At 41.5% G+C, this 21,424-nt stretch overlaps 1 pseudogene across 1 annotated transcript; it reads right to left on the bottom strand.

Annotated features, from left to right (window-relative positions):
• Positions 1–1,392: 1,392 nt before the first annotated feature.
• LOC307050271 (large ribosomal subunit protein uL23-like) lies at positions 1,393–1,861 on the bottom strand (annotated as a pseudogene). The gene has a single exon. The product of its transcript is annotated as a large ribosomal subunit protein uL23-like (transcript).
• Positions 1,862–21,424: the final 19,563 nt, after the last annotated feature.

Raw genomic sequence — 21,424 nt, 5'->3', positions numbered from 1 at the left:
AGATCACAACTATGATGGTTAGTTTTATGTGTGGTTAACGTTTAAATCAGTACTTTTTTTACTCTCCGAATGTGGCTGGGCCTTATCCTTAAGAGCAAAAACTGAGGTTTCCCAAATAATTTCTCCTTCAAGGCCGCAACATAGGAACTCTGTGTTTCCAGCCTGCAGATTTTGAATTCAATACTACAGCATCAACTCTTCCCTGAATTTCCAGGCTGCCAGCCTGCTCTACGAATTCCAGACTTGTCAGCCCTCACAATCGTGTGAGTCAATTCCTTAAGATAAAACTGTGTGTGTGTGTGTGTGTGTGTGTATACAGTTGACCCTTGAACAATGTGCAGTTTAATCCAGTATATAGTCAGCCCTCGTATCCATAGTTCCTCCACATCCATGGATTCAACCAACCACAGACCGTGTAGTACTGTATTTACTATTGAAAAATATCAGGTAAAAGTGGACCCATGCAGTTCAAACCTGCATTGTTCAAGCGTTTCAACTGTATGTATGTGTGTGTGTGTGTGTGTGTGTGTGTATATATCTCCTATTGGTTCTGTTTCCATGGAGAACCCTGACTGATGCAAAACCTAGTCCGAATTCCATTTTATATCAGTGACATCTCATTTGAATATATTGAATGTAAAGAGACATGAAGTATATAGCAGGTGACTTTCTGAGTTCAGGTTTACGTTCCGGCCCCATTTCACGTACTAGCTTCATGAACTAGCTACTCAGTTATATTTAGCCTTGGTTTCTTCATTTGTAAAAAGGAGAAAATAGTAATATTTACTGAATAGGCTATTATGAAGATTAAATAAGACAAAACATGTGCGTAGAATAGTGTCTGGCTCAGAGTAAGTACTCAGTAAATGTTAGTTACTATTATTAAGAGTATTGAGGGGAGTTGTCAAAGAAGGGGATTTACAGAGTGAGGGGTACATGGGAGGGGAGCTAGTCTTGCTCACCTCCCTCCCTTCTCTCCCCAGACTCTCATGTACAGGCAGTCTGTACTTTTCACTACCTGTTCCTGGGGGATATTATAAAGCAACTTCTTATAGAGTGTCCTGTTTCTTCCCATCAGAACCCAATCAAGCTTAAAAGTTGTATTCCAATTTAATGGACTAAGCCATTATTATGTCACAAAAGCAAAGTACAATAAGTCTTGGTAGTTATTTAAAACAGCAAAATTATTCTTTTAAGTCTTAATATGGGGCTTCCATAAAATTTAATCTTCAGGCCACAATACAACTTACCATCAATTAGCAGTTTTGTTTGCCTTCTGACAATTTAGAAGGACTTTCACACGATGATTTAGTAGGTCAAAACCTGTGCTTTTGGGGGTTTTTTTTTTATAGGGAAAACTTTGGTATTTAGAATTAGCCAGCTGACCTCAGTTTAGATGATCCCAATTTTGTTGGCAATATCCAAAACATCATAGTCAGGACCCAGTTAAACATATGCCTTCTTCTCTCCATTAGGCTTGATCAGGGTATTGACCTTAGCCATGTCAATGTCATAGAGCTCCTTCACAGCCTGTTTAATCAGGTGCTTGTTGGCCTTGACATCCACAATGAACACCAGTGTGTTGTTGTCTTCTATTTTCTTCATGGCTGACTCAGTGGTCAGGGGGAACCTGACGATGGCATAGTGGTAAAGCTTATTTCTCCTAGGGGCGCCCTTCCGAGGATATTTGGGCTGCCTCCTGAGCCTCGGTGTTTTGGGCCATCGGAAGGTAGGTGACGTCCGGGTCTTTTTTTTTGTGGCTGTGGATGCCTTTCAACACTGCTTTCTTGGCCTTCAAAGCTTTTGCTCTGGCTTCAGCTTTGGGAGGGACAGGGGCTTCCTTCTTCGCCTTACGTGCCATCTTCGTGCAGTCAAAACCTGCTTTTAAAGTTAGCCAGATGATTATATCTAGGTGGAGGGATTTTGGTTTTAAATATATCTATATACATAGTTATTTTTAAATATATACATAAATATCTACATAGATATATTTGTGTTTCCTTCAGTGACTCATCAGAAGGATCCATGAGACCCAATAGCAGGTTATATACTCACTGAGATTTATGATAACAAAGGTACAGAGCAAAAGCAGCAGGAGAAAGACATGCATTAATGGCGTCCAGAGAGGTTCAAAACAGGCTTCCAATGTCCTTCCTTCTCTGAGGTCACACAGGAGTACTCTTTCACTGTTGACTACGAACACGTGTGAAATGTCTTTTCCCATAGAAGCTGTTTGAGTCTCAGTGTCTAAAGCTTTTATGGGGAGCTCGTCACATAGGTATATCCTGTTATGCAACCAACCATGACAACCGAAACTCAGGACCTTAATAATGAAACCAGGTGCGGATCGTAGATTTTGATGTTTGTGCAAAGCAACCTGACAAGCAGGTATGATACAGTCCATTGCTCCAGGTGTGTATAACAGACCCATCAATCACTAACAAAAAGAACACTCTAAGCCCACATTCCCAGCGGTTGGCCGAGGGTTAATCATGGGTCCTTGAAGACAGGTAGGGAGTAGGCAACCAGACCTGCTGTGTTAACTCTTTCCTCACAGTCTGAATTTTCTTAAATGTCTATAATTCACCTCTGTTACTTTGGTAATCAGAAAAGTAACTAATAATATAAAGGCATCTGAAGTTAATGATTTTCCTTTTTAGTCATTTAATGATGCTGCTTTGTAATCGCAGTACATTTCCCTGTAATCAGCAGAGCTGCTGAGAGAAGTCAAGTCACCTTACTGGACACTTCATGGATGGCCATCAGAGCCTTCATATTCTTTGGGAAAACCATAATACAGGCTGGGACAGAGCACGTGAGACCTAGAAGGAACCACAGCAACACCTAGTTCAACTTTCCCATCTTAGAGATGAGGAAGTAGGAATACTGAGCAGTGAAAGGACTCACCCAAAGTTCTAAATCTTAGGTCTTTCAATTAAAAACCTCTCTTGGGGGGGAGGGTGTGTGTGGGGGAGGAATTGGGAGATTGGAATTGACACATATACACTATTGATACTATGTATAAAATAGACAACTAATGAGAACATACTGTGTATAGCACAGGGAACTCTAATGCACTGTGGTGAACTAAATGGGAAGGAAATCCAAAAAAGAGGGTATATATGTATATGTATAGCTGAATCATTTTGCTGTACAGTAGAAACTAACACAACATTGTGAAGCAACTATACTCCAGTAAAAATTAATAAAAAACAAACAAAACAGAAAAACAAAAGAAACATCTCTCTTGGTACTCCTGAAATGGGATAAGGCAATGTCTGCTCAGTTGTTTCTGACTGTCTTTAACTTGGGCAGAAACTGGGGGAGCCCTGCCTGGTAGGACTGCCTGCACCGAGTGTGCACGGTCCAATCTCCTTTGGTCTACATAGAGGCTTCGCATCTTTTGCCAGCCCCTTTCTTCTCCGGTGGCCCTACAGAAGCACCAGGACTCTGTATCTAGAGCCTTACCCATGCAGTGCCAATGGTCTGGTTTGGAACCTTGCAAGAGATTAGTTTCAGCTTTACTAAAATTTCTCTTTCTTTCCCCTTCAGTTATTCTCTTGTAGTTGGGGAGGGGTGGTGTCTCTCTCTCCTCGGTAGTTCAAATTCCTTGAAGGCCTCCTGGAATCATGTTATCAAGTGGTTATGATTGTGGGTAGTGAAGTCAAATGGTCCAGGGTTCACATACTGGCTTAGCATCTCACTGGCTTGTGTAATCTGAGTGAACTACTTAATGGAAACAATAGTACCTCCCTCATAAAGTTACAGGGAATGAAAGGAAGTAGTAACTCTTAACTAGCATAGTGTTTGGCATTTTAAAATGTTCAATAGGGCTTCCTTGGTGGTGCAGTGGTTGAGAGTCCGCCTGCCGATGCAGGGGACACGGGTTCGTGCCCCAGTCTGGGAGGATCCCACATGCCGCGGAGCGGCTGGGCCCGTGAGCCATGGCCGCTGGGCCTGTGCGTCCGGAGCCTGTGCTCCGCAACGGGAGAGGCCACAACAATGAGAGGCCCGCGTACCGCAAAAAAAATAAATAAATAAAATAAAAATAAAAATGTTCAATAAATATTGGCTATTATTTTTTAAGTAAGTACTCCATTTATTTTGGAAAACTCTATCTATTCTCTGATCTTTCTACTCCTTTTTTTTTTTTTTTTTGGCTTCGCCGTGAGGCATGTGGGACCTTAGTTCCCCCACCAGGGATCAAGCCTGCACCACCTGCAGTGGTAACTTGGAGTCCTAACCAGTGGACCACCAGGGAATTCCCTAAACAGTTTTATTGAAGTAATTGAGATGTAATATACACAGTACATGTTTAAAGTATATAATGTCATAAGTTTTAACATGTACACATCTGTGAAACCATAATCAAGTTAATGAACATATCCATAAACTCCCAAAGTTTCCTTATATCCTTTTGTAATCCATTTACTTGTCCTCAGGCAACCACTATGTACTCTCTGTCTCTACAGATTAGCTTGCATTTGCTAGAATTGTATATAAATGGAATCATATAGTATGCACTATTTTTTTTGGCTTCTTTCACTCAGCATTATTTTGAAATTCATCCATAGTGTTGAGTGTATCTATCAGTTGCTTAGTAATTTTCCATTGTTGAGTATATCAAATGCTAGGTAGATATACCCCATTTTATCCATTCACCTGATGGATATTTGGGTTGTTTCGGTTTTGAAATATTAGAAATAAAACTTTTATGAACATTTGTGTACAAGTCTTTATATGGGCACAAACTTATGTTTCTCCTGGGAGTAGAATGGGTGGGTCATAAGGTAGGTAAATGTTAAATTTTTTAAGAAACTGCCAAATTATTTTCCAAGTGGTTGTACCATTTTCCATTCCCCTTAGTAGCATATGAGAGTTGCAGCTGCTCCACATTAATGACAATAGTTGGTATGATCACTCTTTTTAACTTTGGATATTCTAATAGGCATGTAGTAGTATCTCTTTATGATTTTAATTTTAATTTCCCTAATGACTAATGATGTTGAACATTTTAAAATGTGCTTTTTTTGCCATATATATATATATATATATATATATATATATATATATATATTTTTTTTTTGGCGGTATGCGGGCCTCTCACTGTTGTGGCCTCTCCCGTTGCGGAGCACAGGCTCCGGACGCACAGGCTCAGCGGCCATGACTCACTGGCCCAGCCGCTCCGCAGCATGTGGGATCTTCCCGGACCGGGGCACGAACCTGCATCCCCTGCATTGGCAGGCTTACTCTCAACCACTGTGCCACCAGGGAAGCCCCATATATCTTTTTGATGAATTATCTGTTCAAATTGTTTGCCCAATATTGATGGGGTTTTGTTTTCTTATTTTTGAGTTTTGAGACTTTAAAAATATATTGTGTATATAAATCCTTTATGTGACTTACAAATATTTTCTTGAAGTCTGTAACTTGTCTTATTATTCTCCTAGCACTGTCTTTCAAAGAACAGAACTTCTTAATTGTAAAGAAATACAATTTATCAATTTTTTCTTTTATGGATCATGCCTTTGGTATTATGATCCAAGGTCACAAGATTTCTCCTATGTTTTTCTCTAGAAGTTTTATAGTTTTAAGTTTTACATTTAGGTCTATAAATGTTAGGTTAATTTTTGTGTATGGTGTGAGATATGAATCAAAGTAGTTTTTTTTTCCCCCTTGGATAGGCAATATTTCAGCACTGTTAAGACAATCCTTTCTCTACTAAATCACTTTTACATGTTTATTGAAAAATCAATTTACCATATATGTGTAGGTCCATTTCCACACTCTATTTTTCCCCCAGTGATCTGTCTTCATGCCAATACTATATTGTCTTGATTACTGTGTCTTTTCCAAAGTTGTTTAGCTATTAGATTTTTTTCATTTTCAAATAAAATTTAGAATTAGCTTGTCAAGTTTTATACAAAATCCTGCTGGGGTTTTGATTAGAATAGCATTGAATCTCTATGTAAACTCAGGGAGAATTGACATCTTAACAATACTGAGTATTCTGGTCCACAAATATAGAGTAGCTCTTTATTTATTGAGGTCTCCTTTAATTTCTCTCAGCTGTATTTTGTAGTTTTCAGTGTACAGGACATGCACTTCTGTCAATTTTATTGTTCTGCATTTGACATTTTTGATACTAGGGTAAATGGTACGATTTTTAATTTCAGGTTTCAGTTGTTTGCTAATATATTGATATCCAGTTGATTTTTATATATTGAACTTATATCCAGGAGCCATGCTAACCTCACTTATTATTTTTATAAGCTCTTTTTGTAGACTCCATAGGATTTTCTGCATCGACAATCATGTCCTCTATGAATAGTTTTACTACTTTCTTTTCAATTTGATTGTCTTTTATTTCTTTTCCTTGCCTTATTATACTGGCTTGAACCAGTACAATATTAAATAGAAGTGATGAAAGCAGACATCCTTCCCTTGTTCCTAATTTTAGAGGGAAAGCATTCAGTCTCTTACCATTTAGTATGATGTTAGCTATAGATGCCCTATAACAGGTTGAGGAAGTTCCTTTCTATTCTTAGTTTGCTAAGAGGTTTTTTTCTTTTAATCAAGAATTGATGTTGGCGGGCTTCCCTGGTGGCGCAGTGGTTGAGAGTCCGCCTGCCGATGCAGGGGACACGGGTTCGTGCCCCGGTCCGGGAAGATCCCACATGCCGCGGAGCGCCTGGGCCCGTGAGCCATGGCCGCTGAGCCTGCACGTCCGGAGCCTGTGCTCCGCAACGGGAGAGGCCACAACAGTGAGAGGCCCGCGTACCGCAAAAAAAAAAACCCAAAAAACAAACAAACAAACAAACAAAAGAATTGATGTTGGATTTTGCCAAGTGTTTTTCTGTGTCTACTGATACAATTATGATTTTTTTTCCTTTTTAGTCTTTAATATGGTGAATTACATAGATTTAATAATAGCTTTACTAAGGCATAATTCATAGAGCATAAAGTTTACCCTTTTAGAGGGTACAATTCTGTGGATATTACTATATTTATAGAGCTGTGCACCCATTACTGCAATCAAAATGCCATAACATTTTCTTTACCCCAAAGAGAAACTCTGTACCTATTAGGAGTCATTCCCTACTTCCCCCCCCTCCCCAGGCCCTGGCAACCACCAATCTACTTCTACGGATTTGCTAATTCTGGACATTTCATATGAATGGAATCATACTCAGTGTGGTCCTTGGTGACTGGCTTCTTTGACTTAGCATGTTTTCAAGGTTTATCTATGTTATAGCGTATATCAGTATTTCATTCCTTTTTATGGCTGAATAATATTCTATGGTATGGATATACCACATTTTGTTCATCTATTTATCAGTTGATGAACATTTGGGTTCTTTCTACTTTTTAGCTATTATGAATAATGTTGCTATGAACATTTGTGTAAGTTGTTTGTGTAGACATATGTTTTCATTTTTCTTGAGTATATACCTAGGAGTGGAATTACTGGGTCATATGGTAACTCTGGGTTTAACCTCTGAAGAAATTGCCAGGCTGTTTTCCAAGTGGCTGTACAATTATGGGAAGGTTTTAAACTACAACTTCAATTTCTTTAAAAGATAGGGCTATTTAGATTATTTATTTCATCTTGAGTGAGCACTGATAGTTTGTCTTCCACAGAATTTGTCACTTTCATGTAAATTGTTGAATTTATTGGCATGAAGTTGTTCATATTTCCTTATTCTTCTTTTAGTATCTGCAGAATGTGTAGAAATGTCATCTCTCTCATTCCTAATATTGGTAATTTGTGTTTTCTTCCTTTTTTTTTCCTGATCAATCTAGCCTAGGTTTACCAATGCTATTGACTAGATTAGCTAATTTTAAAAAAATCTATGTGTGTCATTCTATTATGTGGAAAATTACCTTCATCCAATAGTAGCCTCTAAATACACTACTAGGCAAGCTATCCCAGGGTTCATCGAATATAAAAGATCACACACCAAATCGAAATGCTTGGATCACAAAGTTTATTAAGTCAATGTAAAACACACTGTGAGAAACAAGGGAGTGGAAATGGCTAAGTTAAACACTTAGGATAGGCACAAGTGGAATTGATAGGACTGTGCTACTGAAATCCTGGGGTGTGCTATGTTCATAGGACTTCTGTCTTTCTCTTTCTGTGCTGTATCAGCTTTCCCTGCTTGCTGGCAATGCAGATATAAAGACTAGAGTTGAGGTTCAAGCTAGGGGGTCCTATGTCAGTGATACATACTTGCTCTGTTGGAGACATGAAGTTATAGCCACAGTTGTAGCTTGTCAAATCGTCTGTTGAACAGCCATGGACGGCACATGGAGCCAGACTAGGTATTACTAATGGGTGGCCGAAATAAGGACTCATGAATATTGATATTGAATGTATCGTTGAATATTTAGTGCCCAGGCACCCCTCATGTATGTTTATTACCTCATGTACTCTTGGTTCTTCTAGCCATTTTTCATCAATGTTTAACCCACACATGTTCTATTTACTAATTCTGACCTTTACTTGATGTATCTTATGAGTTTATCCATTCATTTCTTATCATCTACAGAATTAAATATATTAAAACTATACATCAAATGTACTAAACTCTCCCCATCTGTTATTCCTTCATCTCTCTGTGACACACTCACCTACTTTGGACATGGTGTACACTGAATAAATCTTAAAAAATAAGCAATACCCTCTTGTAGTCTTGCCATAGAAATATAATTATTCAAACAAAAAGTTCCTGTAGTTAAATACACGTGGGAACTATTGGGTTTCTTTACTGCAGGACTTGTTAGTGCCTTAATGCACTCATGTAAGGGTACCTTTCCATGAGTGATAGTACACACAGTGTCCCCAAACTTACTGACCCATGGAACTCTACTCGAGGTATATATCTAGCAATTAGTGTTCTATAGAACACATCCTGGGAAATGCCCCCTAGGGGACTGCTCTGTGCAAGTCCTTAAAGAGGGCTGGGAAATGTAGATGTTTCCTAAGGCAGCCATAGACTAAGCAGTTGATTTGAAATTCCCTTGTGTACCTTATAAGGTATAGACATTCAGCTTTTCTGGGTTAGAAATAAATCTATGGGGACTTCCCTAGTGGCGCAGTGGTTAAGAATCCGCCTGGGGCTTCCCTGGTGGCGCAGTGGTTGGGAGTCCGCCTGCCGATGCAGGGGACGCGGGTTCGTGCCTCGGTCCGGGAGGATCCCACGTGCCGTGGAGCGGCTGTGCCCGTGAGCCATGGCCGCTGAGCCTGCGCGTCCGGAGCCTGCGCATCCGGAGCCTGTGCTCCGCAATGGAAGAGGCCACAACAGTGAGAGCTCGCGTACCACAAAAAAAAAAAAAAAAGAATCCGCCTGCCAATGCAGGGGACACGGGTTCGATCCCTGGTCGGGGAAGATCCCACGTGCCATGGAGCAACTAAACCCGTGCGCCACAACTACTGAGCCTGTGCTCTAGAGCCCATGAGCCACAACTACTGAGCCCGTGTGCCACAGCTACTGAGCCTGCACTCTAGAGCCTGCAAACCATAACTACTGAAGCCCTCCCCTGCCCCCTGCACCCTAGGGCCTGCATGCTGCCACTACTGAGCCTGCATGCTGCAACTACTGAGAGCCCATGAGCCCATGTCTGCAACAAGAGAAGCCACCTCAATGAGAAGCTGGCACACCACAACGAAGAGTAGCCCCCACTGGCCGCAACTACAGAAAGCCCACGCACAGCAAGGAAGACCCAACACAGCCAAAAATAAAAAAGAAATAAATCTATGGCAAGAAGCAAGATAGGGAAATTGGGGTTGTTCAGGTGTGAACTGACCAAATTATTCAGTGAAGGATTTCTCTAATTTCTCCTTTGGGATAAACCCAGGGATGGACTCCCCATCCCCCAGTCAGCATAGTGCTGACAATAATTCTTCCACTACTGGCTTATATAGCTGCATAGGCAGGCACTTTGAAAGATATTAAGATTATAAAAAGGAAGACCAGGACTTCCCTGGTGGCACAGTGGTTAAGAATCCGCCTGCCAATGCAGGGGACACGGGTTCGAGCCCTGGTCGGGGAAGACCCCACATGCCGCGGAGCAACTAAGGCCGTGTGCCACAACTACTGAGCCTGCACTCTAGAGCCTGCACGCCACAACTACTGAACCCACATGTCACAAGTACTGCAGCCTGTGTGCCTAGAGCTTGTGCTCCGTAACAAAGAGAAGCCACCGCAATGAGAAGCCCGCGCACCTCAGCAAAGAGCAGCCCCCGCTCACTGCAAATAGAGAAAGCCCGGGCACAGCAACCAAAGACCCAACGCAGCCAATAAATAAATAAATAAAAAGATAAAGTTGAAGAAATTAAAAAAAAAAAAAACGAAGACCTCATCTTCCACCAGGCTGGGAAAATATTAGTTTAATGAGATGTCAGGGAACCCAGATGTCTATGAAAAGGATCTCCCTGGTATGGTTACCCCAGACTGTCAAGGGATTCTAAAGACTTGAAACTGAGTCTATTGGAGTCTCTGCATTTGTCAATAGGAAGATAGCTGACTTAATCTAGTAGACAAGACGGGGGAAAGAAGGAGAGCCGATCACAAGGCTTCCACCCTATTGTGTGTGCTCCATTTCACACCCTCTGCCCCAGCACCATCAACATGGAGGCAGGTACCCCCACTCCTGGCCCTCCCTCCCTCCCTGTGCAGAAGGACTGCCTTCTTGCCCCTCTTATATTGTCTTCCTGGCACCCTTCTCCCAATTTGTCTCCTGCCTAAATCCTGCTCACCCCTCAGATGGCCGTTCAAATGTTGTTTCCTCTGGCGAGCTTTACTTGACTCCTACAAACTAGGTTATGCTTCTCTCTCCATCACTTATCACAAGTGCAATTAATGTTATCTAATGATTGCCTCTTCCACTAGCTTGTGAGCTGCGTGAGAGCAGAAACTGACTAGTTCACTGTTGACTTACTAGCACATGGCACAGTGCAAGTGGTTAATAAAAATACCAGTTGAGGACTTCCCTGGTGGCACAGTGGTTAAGAATCCACCTGCCAATGCAGGGGACACGGGTTCAAGCCCTGGTCTGGGAAGATCCCACGTGCCACGGAGCAACTAAGCCCGTGCTCCACAACTCGTGAGCCCGCAAGCCTAGAGCCCGTGCTCCTACAACAAGAGAAACCACCGCAATGAGAAGCCCACACACCTCAACGAAGAGTAGCCCCCGCTCCCTGCAACTAGAGAAAGCCTGCGCACAGCAATGAAGACCCAACACAGCCTAAGATAAATAAATAAAATAAATAAATTTAAAAAAATACCAGTTGAATGAAAAACTCTATGTGCTGATACATTTTTGCTCATTTAAGTTAGGACTGTTCTGTCTTCCTGTGTTAGGTCAAAGTCTTCTCAATTCTCTTTATCCAAGGCTCAGATCCTCCCATATTCATTCCAAGAAATGCCTCTCTTATCTATTCCCTGATCAAAGTAGTAGTTGGCATCCCTGTATATGGGCTAAAGTCTCTCATGTAATCTGGAGCAAAGCAGCCTTGGAAAAGCAGGGCTCTCTGTTTAAAAATGAGGTGTTCAGGGACTTCCCCGGTGGTCCAGTGGTTAAGAATCCACCTTCCAATGCAGGTAATGCAGGTTTGATCCCTGGTCGGGGAACTAAGATCCCACATGCCATGGGGCAACCAAGCCTACGCGCTCTAGAGCCTGTGTGCCGCAACTAAGACCCGATGAGGCTAAATTAAAAAAAAAAAAAAAATGAGGTGTTCAGAGTTCCTAGTGGCCTGAGACTCTGTAATGAATAGGTCTTGTGTACTCCCAAAGGCCAGCAAGAAGGAATGGTGTAGCTGTGGGCAGCCATGAAGCAAGCTGTGTTCGCAGGTATGCTGCTGACGTCACTGGGAAATAAAGCTGAGAAAGCCATTCCAGGGTGGGGCTAGCTGTTCTCTGGAATGTTGGGAACACAGGCTCTATTCTACTGCTCCTCAGTGGCAGAATAGTTACACTCAAGCAGCTTCAATCAGCTCCACCCCAGAGTACCTGCCTGCCTCACATCCCTCCGGAAACTAACTCACATACCCATTCCTTAGCCTACCCAAAGTCAGCTGCTTTCAAACAGAGTATGGATGTGATTAGGAAAATGTGGCCAGGGGCAAACAGGCTGGAGGTGAGGACAGCCTCCCTCTTGTATTCATTTTCTCTGAGACAGGACTTTTTCTGAAGTGCCAGATGCCTTGAATCACTAATGGAGATCTGCATTGCAAAGGGGAAAGAATGCAGCTCTGCATTCACAGGGCTGAATTTTACCCCCTGACTCAACGGGATAATGGGATTCAAGCCCTTAGGAGGCTGTAGTGCTCAAAACATGGTAGCCACTTAACTCTCAGGTGCTGCTTGGGTCTTCTGAGTCATTTGCCCCTCCTGCAGTTGGAACATCACACCGAATGAAAACGACCTGTTCACTTTTCTCTTTCTTCTGCTAGACTGTTAACACCTAGAAAAGTGCCTTCCAGGTCCCATGGTACATTCACATTTGTTGAGTGGTTATGACATCAAGCACTGCGTGCTTTACCTGGATTACTTCATTTAATTCTCAAAACCCTATGGAGTTAGGAATTATTGTTATCCGCCTTTTATAGCTGAGGAAATGGAGGCGCCAAGAGGTTAAGTAACTCACCCAATGTGATATATCTAGTAAGCGGTATATATGGCTGGTCAGGTTCCAGAACTTGTGCTCTTTACACGCTCCTGCACCACTTCACCCTCAGTCTGTGTTTTCCTCGTTTTTCTCCACTTACCTTATATCACCATGGAGCGTACCATCCCTATCATCTCCTCCTGTGTGGGAGGGGCTATATTTATTCTGTGATTCTCTTTGTACTAGCCTAACACAATGCCTTATAAACTCGAATGCTTTACAATCGCCTCTCCACTTGTCTCGTGCCGGGTTTAGGTACCAGTTATGCTCTTTCACAGAACATTTCTTGTTGTCATTGTCAGCCTGGATGCTAGACTGAATGGACCACTGTGCAGACCCTTTATGTTTTGTGTTCTTAATGACAACCATCTGTCTCCTAAAGCAATTGAGATCTTCAGTTATCAGGACAAAGGAAAAACTGACGCTAGGCACGGCCCTGTGCTAATGTTACATGTCTCAGGAATCAAGTCACACTGAAGCCTGGCCTTTCTACCTTTCTCAAAGAGAGTCTGGGTGAAACGGGGGTTTCCTTTCAATATTAGGTGCTCAGGCCCCATATGCTTTAACAAGTAAATTGTACATACAAAAGAGTATTACATATCTTTGGAGTTAAATAAATAGAACGAATACTCATGTATAGCCCTCACCCCACTCAATAGAACATGATCAGACTCTAACAAGTCCTCCATGTACCCAATCCCAATTGCATCTCCTTCCAACCCTCCCCCCCGGTAATGCTAATATGCTTTTCATTATACAGAGTATGGGCTGTTTGAGAGCAATAATTTTCTGATGAATAAGTCAGATGTGATTCCCAAGTACTTTGTTATGAAAGGTACTAGCAGCAAATGGATATTCAAACTTATTTCGAGGTTTCACTTTCTATTCAAACGGATGTTTTCAGTGAGCTGTTTACGATTCTAACTTCACAACCACTGCAGCATAATAGTGTGCTGAGAACAGATGTGTCACTAAATTGTGGTCAACATGCAAAACTGATTTTTACCACCGTGGGGGACGTGTACTTTTATGGCAATGCTGTCGGAATGCTAAGCTAAGAATCCGCTGCCTGTGGTAAAGGGCAGGATTCAAACTGCAGGAGGGACGAGGGAGTGTGCTAGCACACCAGCACCGAGGTTTCCAGCAACTCCAAGTACTTCGCCATGCAGCCATGTGAGAGAACTTGATCGTTCTGAGAACTTGGTCGTGGCAGCAGACATTATACCAACAGCTTGATGAAGACTAGCGTGGCAACCCCTGAAGCACTGAATCCTTACAGGAGATCCCAAGTTCTAGTATTAAAAAATGTGCTTAGGGCTTCCCTGGTGGCGCAGTGGTTGAGAGTCCGCCTGCCGATGCAGGGGACACGGGTTCGTGCCCCGGTCTGGGGAGGATCCCACATGCCGCGGAGCGGCTGGGCCCGTGAGCCATGGCCGCTGAGCCTGCGCGTCTGGAGCCTGTGCTCCACAACGGGAGAGGCCACAACAGTGAGAGGCCCGCGTACCGCAAAAAAAAAAAAAAAGAAGTGCTTAAATAGCAAAAAATGGAAAACTATTACTACAGCCAGCAGATAATTCTGAAATGGTTTAAGTTTTCATCATTTATTTCCTGCCACTAATGGACCCTATGAAATAATAATTTCACTGTCCCCTCCCCTCCACCATTATTGTGAATTAGAAACACTCATGTCAGCCCAGGACTGGAGGAAATGAAATGCAGTTCTACCAGAGATTTGGTGATGTTTGTATGTAGCAGCTAAAGACCCCCAAAATTGGACATGATTTTCAGTGCTACTGAGTTTGTGAGAAGATTAAGTTAGGAAAGAACTTGGAGCTTTAAGGGAAATTGCTTTCAGAATGGGGGGCAAAAAAAGACACATTTGAGGCTATGAGGCAAGAACCTTTGGACAGGTGCCCAGAAAAGTAGGAAGCCTTATTCCCATCTCCCCTTCTCTATCTAGCTTCTCTGTTTAAAAAAGGCATGGCTTCCTGTTCTAGGACTAGAATGTGCTCTCTTCTTTGGGGATTTTCTGAAGACAATTGTGGCTGCAATTAAGTGATTGGGATATTTTTCTTCACCTTTGTAAGATGCAGTATAAGTTGCACCCTAGATAATATATGTGAAGGAAAGGTTAATTCTATGCTAAAACATGTTTAGGATGTTTTTTATCTCAGGAAACAAACATGGAAAATCTTCACTTGCATTCTATTTTGTTATAGTTAAGATAACCATATAATTTATCCTTAAATCCGGGACACTTTTGAGAATGCAAGGAGGGTACTGTTAATAATTACGCCTGGACAACATAAACCAGAGTTGTCCCAGGCAAACTGGCATGTATGACCACTTATAAGGCAATCTTTGTGTTTAATAAATATATCATCACATTGTGTAAATTTTAACTTTCAAGCTTGACAATCTGATTTTTTTAAAAAGCATTAACAGTGATACTATATATTAAATATGTAATCTTTTTTTTTTTTTTTTTTTGCGGTACGCGGGCCTCTCACTGTTGTGGCCTCTCCCGTTGTGGAGCACAGGCTCTGGATGCGCAGGCTCAGCGGCCATGGCTCACGGGCCCAGCCGCTCTGCGGCATGTGGGATCTTCCCGGACCAGGGCACGAACCCGTGTCCCCTGCATCGGCAGGCAGACTCTCAACCACTGCGCCACCAGGGAAGCCCTAGATGTGTAATCTTTTAGTTAATGCTAATACACTAAATAGAATCCCTCCAAGAAAGAATGTTCCATTTTTCCCTCCTGGTGCTTTGAGTATTTTGAGCATTATTATCTGTTTTATAGATAAAGTAAATCAGCACAGGAAGCTAGTCAATTGTACCAAATCACACTGCCAGGCTGAGCTCAAAGCTAAAAACTCTGCCCTTGAATCCCCAGCAATTGTGCTGCTCACTGAACCATGAAAAACTGCATTCTAGAATTTGATCAGATTTCTATTAGGGACTCGCCAGAGGTGGAGACTCGTTACCACCTTTCAGATAAGAAGTCTTGTGAAGTTTGTCAACAGGCTTCTCCTAGTTTACATTAATCGTCTTCACCCCCTTCTATAAAGAGCCCAAGTACTGAGTCCTCCTGATCGTTAGTCATGTAGTTTGGGCTTTTTTAGTAAAGATTTCTTTGAGCAGTCAAGAAGGGATCCAGGTATTCATTAAGTTTAGTACTTGGGATTTTTCTGTGTTGCAGTAACTAAGCAACAATTTAGATGTTTTAACTTAGCATGTCCTGCATCAGCAAGTTTAAAAAAAGAACTGTCAAGCCATACTTGGTAGAACCTCCCTTGGACTCTCCCACCCTCTGTATAGTTCCTGTACATCTTGGCTGCTCATCTACTACTACTAACAGAAACCTCTTTTGTCTCAGCCACTCTGACAGCCTTGTCCAAGCCTTTCCCACTTTGGGGCAGCTGGATAACCAGTGTCTTCAATAATCGGTAGGGCTGAAACCAGTGATTTGATCATCCAGTACCTTTTGTAACAATTCTCACATCCATATTTTAACCTACTCTGCAATGCTACACCTTTGAATATTATTTGTCTGTTTGTGAAAATACAACTCTCCAAGTTAGCAGTTTAAGAACTGTGCTTATTCACCAGACACTAAGGATATACATTTCAAACAAACACTAGATTTTTAAAGTGAATAGCTAATGAAACTTATTCAGTGACATAAACTGTGAAAGGTCTGCTACATAACATTCAATACATGTTAGATGGATTTGACTTTCCAGGTATACAATTTTGGAAGCAGAACTACAGCATTAAGGCAACCATGGCAGGCACGGGTAAGATGGAGAACCTGTTCTTAGGAAAGCAGCATTCTGTAGCGAAGTGGAACAGAGCAAAGCTTTGTTATTGGTCACACCTAGGATTCTCAGTTCCATAACATACCAGCTGTGTGATCTCTACCTCTTAGCTGTAGTTTCATTATCTATAAAATGAGGATTAAGAACTGTCCTTGTCTTAGAGGTCTGTTGTGTCTTAATTGGGACAGTGCATTTAAACAGTCAACTAGACTTGTTTCTGTCTTCTCCTAGATTGTGTGTATCTCAAATGCAGGGTGTTAAGAGTTCCATGAGCTAAAGTATGTAAAGTGTACAGAAGAGCTATAGTTACTAGCTCCCAGGAAATGAACCTGGGTAAGAAGTAGGACAATACACGAAGCTCAGTTTAACTTGGCCTCTTTATCTAAAAAGTTAACCAGTTGAGTGTTTTCCTAGTTTTCCCATAGCTTTGGAATCTACTCAGTGGTTAAGGGGACAAGAACAAGTCAGGATGTCTTGTGGAAGAGAAAAGGCAAGGGTCTAGATTGGTAATCAAGGAACTGCATATAAAGGGTACTGGATATCTGAGCAAAATATATCTAGTGGACAAACCGTTTTGATGCCATTGTCATGTAAGGAGACCTTGGGATTTACTTAACCTCTTTTAAAGATTTCCTTATCCCTAAAAAAAGGCTTTTAGTTTAGTTTTTTTTTTTTTTTTTTTTTTTTGCGGTACGCAGGCCTCTCACTGTTGTGGCCTCTCCTGTTGCGGAGCACAGGCTCTGGACACGCAGGCTCAGTGGCCATGGCTCACGGGCCCAGCCGCTCCACAACATGTGGGATCTTCCCAGACCGGGGCACGAACCTGTGTCTCCTGCATCGGCAAGCGGACTCTCAACCTCTGCGAAAAGGCTGTCTTTTAAATCTACCTACCTATCTTTAAGGAATGCTCGTCCAAATGACCATCTTAAAAAATAAGGCCTAATATAAAACAAGGCAGAGCAAAAACTTAAAATGTTAAATAATCCTCTTTTCTTGTGTGACACTAACACTTTAAGCATAGCTTAGAATTCTAGATGGATGGAGATTCTATTATACTTGTGAATCTGATTGATTTTAGCTAACCTCAACTAGGAGATGTGGACATCTACAATAGTTTTAAGAATTTAAAAGCAGCAAAGCTTTTTGTCCCCTCAAACACCTTATCTGTAAGTGCTATGAACCAAATTGTGCCCCTGCCACCCTAATCCATGTTTTAAGTCCTAACCTGCAACATGATGGTATTTGGAGATGGGGCCTTTATGATGGGATTAGTGTGTGTATAAAAAGAGACAACTGAGAGCTTGCTTCTCTCTCCATATGGGAGGAAACAGTGAGGAGCCGTCTGCAAGCCAGGAAGAGCTCTCATCGAAACTGAGAACTGAACTAGCTAGCAGCTGGATCGTGGACTTCCTAGCTTCCAGAACCATAAGAATTTCTACTGTTTAAGCCACCCAGTCTATGATATTCCGTTATGGCAGCCCAAACTGCCATACAGTGGAACTGTGGAATTGCTCTAGAGAAAGCAGAGAGGAACTAAGCTGAACCTGCTTTGTCTCCTCCTTGTTCTGGGAATCCCAGAGAACTGCAAGATATAGTATGAAAAGAAATTGTTTAACGCATCAACATAAAAACCTGCCCTCTGGGCTTCCCTGGTGGCGCAGTGGTTGAGAGTCTGCCTGCCGATGCAGGGGACACGGGTTCGTGCCCCAGTCCGGGAGGATCCCACATGCCGCGGAGCGGCTGGGCCCGTGAGCCATGGCCGCTGAGCCTGCGCGTCCGGAGCCTGTGCTCTGCAACGGGAGAGGCCACAACAGTGAGAGGCCCGCGTACCGCAAAAAAAAAAACCCTGCCCTCATTGAGAATACTGTTCAAATGCGATAGGAACAAACTCTATAAGAAGGCCCAAATTCTCTTCTGGTATTAGAATTCTATTGCCTTGTCTTATCTAAAATAAATGAGCTTATAGTTAGGATTCTATTTTGCAAAAGGACTGTTGCAAAAGGACTAGTGCTAAGTTTTAAAATGGTGGTAAAAAAAGAACTTGCTTATGTCAGGTACCCAGGCAAGAATGTGTTTGTCAGAGGAATGTCATTTCACGATGGGAAACCCCCAGCCCTGCTCCAGAGTGATCTTATATTTCACTACCTATTTCACAGTTCCACTTTAGGTGGGTACTTTTAGGAGCTATGTTAAGACATCAAATGCAACTTTAAAAATTTATGTTTTTTTTGTCCAAAGGCAAAAAGCAGAAATCCTTTCCAAAAACAGAATATACCACAAATTAGTCACTTGTTTATAGCCCCACTCACACTGGGTTTCAAGAAAGGCTAGCAAACCCCCTGTGGAAAGAAGACAGCAACTATACACCAAGTTTGATAATGTGACCCTTACTACAGGCACAGCAGTATCTTTCGTAAAAGAAAGCGGGGTGGTGGCAGCAGGGGCAGATAGGGATAGTTCCCTGACTTCATGTGTAGATAACCTGGTTACAAAGCAAGGCTAGCCTTGAAGGGAGAAGAGGAAATCCTCACAGCGGACAATGTGTTGCTGAAAGGTGGTTTGTGGAGGAGGGGCTGTTCCCAGGCAGCCTATTTAAATGCCTTAGTGAATGGCAGATCACATACAGAGGGATGTCTCGGGCTGTTTTTCTTTCTCTCTTTATGACAACAAATTTGCAGTTAATCAAGCTCTGGACTTGCTCTGGGAAGCCCAGAATTGGGCCTAAAGATTAAAATAAATGGAAAAACTGTGAAACCATGAAAATACATTAAAAAAAAAAACTTTTCAGGTGTAATACACAAAAGCAAACAAGTTTATCTTAAAAAATATCAAGTATCACATCCATAGACTATTCCTAATTATAATTACGTCTTAAAGCAACATTTGTCTTTGTTTACAAATACAGCAGCAGGTGATAAAACCTAACATCTCAAACAGATTGCTTACAGTTCATAATACAAACAAATGTGTGTCAAATCACATTTTAGGCAGTTTAACTTAAAATGCATAGACAATTACATACATTAAATTTGTCATTATTAAGTCAATGAAAAAAATCACAATATCAAGAAAAAATACAAAAATATCAAGGAAAAGAATGCTTTATAGAACGCGCATAAGAAGTCAAGTTTACTTAATGGCAATAAATCAGGATCTACTAATCAGTGACAGGCAGTGAAAGTGCCTTTATCCAGGGGAAAATTAGAGGAAAAACATCCCATTACTTTGCACTCTTGATAGTTGCACTGACAAACACTACAGTCTTGAAAGCATTTTCTTACTTTAAAAAAAGTTATGCTCTACTTTGTTCTTTAAATGCCCAAAGGCTAGTCTATAAATTCCACCAGCGGCAATACTAAAATATGTTTGTCCAGGTAAACTAATACTGGATGTACTCATCAATTCTGTAATGCCTCCCCCTAGGCTGTAAGCCTCTGAAAGACAGGCATTCTCTTCGTCTCTGTATCTCTGGCATCTGGCAAAGCATCTGGATCATTGACATCTGAGTGTCTGCTGAATGAATGCAGTTTTCAGATGCTGTCTATTGCCAGAAGCTTGCATGGCCATTTCTTTAATACTGATTATTTTATTGGCAATTTTTGTTTTACTTGGCAGAATTCTGAAAATAAAACAGTGTCTGTCTTCAATACTAAATATTGCTTTATTAAGATAAAATTATAGTCTTCCCTGAAAGCCACCCACCACTTTCTATGCACAGTACAGTGGATCAGTGTGATTCATCTGAATCAAGCCTTACGCTTTTCAAAAACTTGAACACTTGAAGGTCTGTGCTTAGGTTTAATTTCCAAGGTTTATAAACCAGGCATTTTATAAATCTAGCACTAGATTATTCAGGGTGAGGAAGGAAGACATTGGCACGAATCTTTTGGAAGTGTAGGCAACTGACTGATATGCAAACTAGGCACGGTATTTTAACTGAAACTCTGAGTAGAGCTATGTTGATACACACAAATAGTTTCAAAAGCTGTACATCTGACTACAACAGGTAGCACTAATAACTGTGAGGTAAAAAAAGCAGGGGAAAAACTGACTTCTTTCCTAGAAAATATTCTAATATCCCATTGTAGTGGTATGACAGACCAAGGCCCAAAATTCACCCCCTTTCTTCTCTGCCCTTTTATTATTCTCTACTGAAAACAATAAACAGTAAAACTGACAAAGAATGAAGGAGGCCCTTGGGTAATTAAAAAAATGTATTGTCTATTCCCAAATAATCAATATATTACTTTACAGAAAACAGGGCTATGGAGTCACAGCTGTAAACAGCCATCTTCAAAAGCATGAACAAGTGTCAGGCCGGGTCCAGTTGAGACAACCCATGGCATTGTAAGCACTCCTTTAAGGAGCCTTCATTCTTGAGGACTGAGTGTGTGAGTGAGGACCTAAGGTCTATACTTTAAATTTTCATTGTCGTCTTTAGGCTCAAAATTTCAAAATCTAAGATTCTAACTTCAGAAACACTATTTCTCAACACATCTCAACTATCTCCATCAAATTTATCTTAAAATTCCTGCTCTGAAAGTCCAAATGCCAGCATATTCCGTACTTCATATTCCCTTAAGACCAAACATACTTTCTAACAAGCAGTCTCTTCCACAAACCAATCTCAGCCTAGCATAACTTGTTTTAAAAGCAACATTATTCCCTTGTAAAGACAAAAACCTTCTTAGATGCTTTCCTCCATTCCTCCCTTGAAACAACTTCTGCTTTTCTTAACTCCACCCTGAACCTAAAAATACCTTTTGCCCCCAAGTACCCACAAGAATTGAGATGCCCCTCCCTCAAGTTGAGAAATGATGCTTGAAAATTAAAAAGAATGTAAAAGCGAATTCTATTCCCTTTGATTTCAATTATGTTTAAAAAAAATTTCCCAAAAATCAGTTGGAAAATCCTCGAAGAGCCAAGTTTAA

This window comes from Hyperoodon ampullatus (assembly GCF_949752795.1).
Source record: "Hyperoodon ampullatus genome assembly, chromosome: 3".
NCBI lineage: Eukaryota > Metazoa > Chordata > Mammalia > Artiodactyla > Ziphiidae > Hyperoodon > Hyperoodon ampullatus.
This window is presented reverse-complemented; position numbering and strand designations above follow the sequence as displayed.